A 4,880-nucleotide genomic window follows, 5' to 3' on the forward strand; every position below is an offset into this window, starting at 1 on the left:
CAACTTTCGAAAACAAATGCGTGAAATGACTGAAATGTTACGGCTATCCTGATGCTTCCTGTTAAGGAAGCGCTGAAGGCCCATCTACCCGAGGTCTGGGGACCCCTAACGATGCAGGACTCGACCTCAGACGCCTTTGGGACGGAGCTCGTCCTGGGAGCCTCTCCAGCAGCTGCTCCAGGTCCCCGGCTTCACCTCGTCTCGAAGCGGCTCCTTCCCTCAGGTCACAGCCCCTTGGCTCCCACTCAGTGAGCAGAGTTCCTGTTCACCTGGCTCAGCCGGGGCCGCGATGTCCGTGGCACGCTCAGCCAGGGCACGCTCAGCCGGGGCACGCTCAGCCGGGGCACGCTCAGCCAGGGCACGCTCAGCCGGGGCACGCTCAGCCAGGGCACGCTCAGCCAGGGCACGCGACGTCCGTGGCACGCTCAGCCAGGGCACGCTCAGCCAGGGCACGCTCAGCCGGGGCACGCTCAGCCGGGGCACGCTCAGCCAGGGCATGCTCAGCCGGGGCACGCTCAGCCGGGGCACGCGACGTCCGTGGCACGCTCAGCCAGGGCACGCTCAGCCAGGGCACGCTCAGCCGGGGCACGCTCAGCCGGGGCACGCTCAGCTGGGGCACGCTCAGCCAGGGCACGCTCAGCCGGGGCACGCTCAGCCGGGGCACGCGACGTCTGTGGCACGCTCAGCCAGGGCACGCTCAGCCGGGGCACGCTCAGCCGGGGCACGCGACGTCCGTGGCACGCTCAGCCGGGGCACGCTCAGCCGGGGCATGCTCAGCCAGGGCACGCTCAGCCAGGGCACGCGACGTCCGTGGCACTGCTCACCGTGGACTGACGGACGGCTGAGGACCAGGCCAATGGCTGCGGCTCCCCCTGCCGGGGGGCTGTCACCAATAGGGCAGCGAGCAGGAGTGTGAGGCCGGGAGGAAAGGGCACCCCATCTGTGGGAAGCAGCAGGCTCAGCACCTCCCACTCCGCACGGGAACGGCGCCCTCTGCTGTCGCGTCTGTGGAGCGTCACTGACAATGAACTGGACACAGCAGCAGCCGCATGTCCCTCAGCCGGGGACGGAGAGAACAGGGGCTGCACACACAGCGGGAGGTTGTCCAGCCTTTACCCAGTGGTTCTCAACCTGTGGGTCGTGACCACCGGAAAACATGTATAATCACATATTGTTTTTGTGATTAATCACTATGCTTTAATTATGTTCAGTGTGTAACAATGAAAATACATCCTGCATATCAGATATTTACATGACGATTCATAACAGTAGCAACATGACAGTGATGAAGTAGCAACGAGAATAATTTCATGGTTGGGGGTCACCACAACAAGAGGAACTGCATTAAAGGGTCGTGGCATTAGGAAGGTTGAGAACCGCTGCACACGGAAGGAACTCACGCCCTGGCTGGTCTCTCAGTGTTAGAGTGTCGGCCCTCCCACGGGAGGGTCGTGGGTTCGACTCCCGCTCACGGGCATGTACCTGGGTTGCAGGTTTGATCCCCAGCCCCAGTCGGGGTGCATATGGGAGGCAACCAGTCCATGTGTCTCTCTCACGTCGATGTTTCTCTCTCTCTCTCTCTCTCCTCTCTCCTCTCTCTCTCTCTCTCTCTCTCTCTCTCTCTCTCTCTCCTCCCCACCTCCTTTCCACTCTCAGTGGAAAAAGGTACCCTCGGGAGAGGATAAAGGAAAATTACATCAAGAAAGAAATCCCACCACTGGTGGCCCACGGCTGAGCCTGGAGGGCGTCATGTACGTGAAATGAGCCAGACACGAAGGCGAACACCGCGTGGGCACCTGAGGGGCAGCTGGCAGCTCGGACTCACAGAGACAGAGGAGCAGGGGGTCAGGGCTGGGAGGCGGGGAAGTCAGGTCTCCATCCGAGTGTCGGCCGTGAAACCTGCGTAAACCCTGTGGGCCTGCGTGGGTGGCGCTGCAGTCACCAGTGTCGCGCGGTCGCTCAGCATCTGCTCAGAGGGCAGACCTGAGACGTGCTGTCACCATCACAGTGAAGGGGAAGGCGGAGACCCTTGAAGGCGTGAATATGTTCGTGACACAGATTGTGGGGAAGGTTTCACGATGGACATGTATGTGCAGACGCATCAAGTCGCACACGTCAAACACGGACAGCGTTAGGGCTTAAAAACAGAGAAAAGCAACGTCAAGGCTCGAAGAATCGCGCACACAAGGGCGAGCAGAGACACAGGTTTTCCTTTGGTCTAGAGGGTCTACACGTGCCAAGCCCTGTGCTATGGGACATCGTGTGTATGAACAGGCGTTTATGAAACTCCCCGGAAGCTGGGTTTTAGACGAAAGGCGAAGGTTTGGTCAGTTCCCGGGGAGCCCTCGGCTGCGGGTGAGAAGCCGGCCCACTGCTTCCTCCCGACCGTTTCCAGCGTCTGTCCCTCTGGAGGGACAGCATGTGGCCGAGCACCATCCTGCTTTCTCCGCCTTCTCACGGGGACTTGTGAGGCTCAGGTCTCTTCCTGCAGAGGCTCGGGGCGGACACCCGCCGGGGACGTGCTTAGAACCGTGTCTCCACAGCGTCCGTGGCCCTGGCTGACCGACGCTCCAGCTGAAACATCCAGTGGAAGCCTGTATCAGCTCCTGCAAAAAGCGCTTTCTCTTCCTTTCTCCTGCTGTTAGATTCAGTTCTCAAAGCCTCTCAGGCCCCTAAGATGGGGTCCGTTCCTCCTCAGACTGAGACGGAGGAGGATTGATACACATTTCACAGGGGACTGCCTGGCCAGGGGCCTCCCTCACATGATTCACAATCAAATAGGAACACACGGGCATGTGTCCAAACGCAGACGCCCACTCGAGAGAACGAGAGGGAACTGGTTTAGACACGCAGAGTCTCTGTCTGTCCCACCAAAGAGGGTTCCGCGGGCGCCGAGTGTCTCTATCGTTTCCCGTAACTGAGAGGCGGCGCGCGTCCAAGGTCCGAGGAGGCGGACGGGTCGGAAAGGAATTCTCTTCTCTCTGTTTCAGGAAGGGACACGTTTGACTGAAGTGTTGGAGTAAAGAACGGGAATCGTGGGTAAAAGCGATAAGACAACGTGACCGAAAGCGGATGTAAGGGAGGAAGGAAAGGGACGAACAGACACAAGTTGGTGAGAGCAGGAGTGCTCCTGACAGCCATGGCCTGTAAGGGAGGGTGTTCTTTTTTAATATATTTTTATTAATTTCAGAGAAGGGAGAGGGGGAGAGAGAGAAGCATCAATGATGAGAGAGAATCATGGATCGCTTCCTCCTGCATGCCCTCTACTGGGGATCAAGCCCGCAACCCGGGCTTGTGCCCTTGACTGGAATCGAACCCGGTACCCTTCAGTCCACAGGTCGACACTCTATCCGCTGAGCCAAACCAGCCAGGGCTGAGTACTATGCCACTTTTGCATTGATTGGACCCTCTAAGTGAGCAAGGCTTTCTTATTTCCCGTAATAATATATGTTGTTCCCATAGACACTGATTATAATGACGGGGTAGACACAATTGTTTTTCAAAGCCAATTTCAATGATGTAGCTGATATAATAATCTTTTAACTCTTAACAGAAACATGTCCTTTAGCTCCTTATAGAAACACCAATAGATGGTCTATGGTGAATAGTCTTTAGTTAGGACTTTGTCTATGGAGTTAATTTTTTTCAACTTTTATTCCAAAGAGTAGCATAGTGCAAACATCATCTGTCATTTCCACGTCGTGCCCATACCGTGCACACGCCTCTTACAGTTACCTCACCTCACACCCCACATCTGTAAAGTAAGGGTGTGACCAAGGGGTTTTTCCCATCTATACTCCTGTTGTTGACATTACTACTAAGCACAGTTTCTTTAGAAAATAAAGCCAAATACCTTAAAAATAAGTCTTTTTGGATGAAGATAAATGGCTGAGAAATCTTATTGCGACTACAAACTATTACAGAATATATAGGCTTTTATAGCTTTTTATTTTACCTTGAAACATTTCTTAAACGCTGATTACCTGTCGCTATTGGTTGTCTGATTATCTGATTGGCCGCCTATGAAATCAGGAAAATGCTACAATTTCAAGCCAATTATCCGTCTCCAGCTTTGCCTACAGCACAACGCCATGGAAATGCTGGTCATCGGTGTTCGTTCGCTGAAGAGCCGCGAGGACTTACATTCATGACTCACAGTGACTGGGACTAACAAACTTTTGTTTTCGGGCCATTTTCTTTCCTCCTGTGAATTGCCGTTTGTTGCTAAAAATAACACAAGTGAGCATATGGCCATGATGACTTGCGTTCACAGCGCCGAGCAGTCAGGCTGCGGCTCCAGCTCTGATCACCTGGGTGAATTTCTTTGAATTTAAATAAAGACTCTACCATTTAAGATGGAATAATTTACAACAACATGGATGAACCGGGAGAACATTATGCCGAGTGGAATAAGCCAGACACGGACAGACAAATACTTCATAATATCACTCAGATGTGACATCAAACCTCAAACCCAGGGGCAGAGAAGGGAAGGGTGACCGGGCGCTGGAGGCTGCGGGGATGGGAAGACGCTGGGCAGAGGCACACACGTGCAGTTATGAGATAATGCGCCCTGCAGAGCCTCACGGTCACGCCGAATGAGGGTGCATTGTGCACGCGAACGTGGCGAAGAGAGCAAACCTCGAGTGTGCTGGCCGGAAGGAAGTCAGGCAACGGACGTAATTGTGAGCTGCAGGGTGGGAGTCATTTCACAGTATATGTGCTTGTTACCCTCTCACATTGGGCACCTAAGTATGTGCAATGTTTATGTGTCAGTCGCGTCTCAATAAAGCTGTAAAAAGCTCCCCATCTAGCCCTGGCCGATTGGCTCAGTGGCTATTTTTAAAAAGAGGATAGTCGCATAGCACTCAGCAATCACT

The sequence above is a fragment of the Myotis lucifugus genome, unplaced genomic scaffold, assembly GCF_000147115.1.
Source record: "Myotis lucifugus unplaced genomic scaffold, Myoluc2.0 scaffold_987, whole genome shotgun sequence".
NCBI classification, from domain to species: Eukaryota; Metazoa; Chordata; class Mammalia; order Chiroptera; family Vespertilionidae; genus Myotis; species Myotis lucifugus.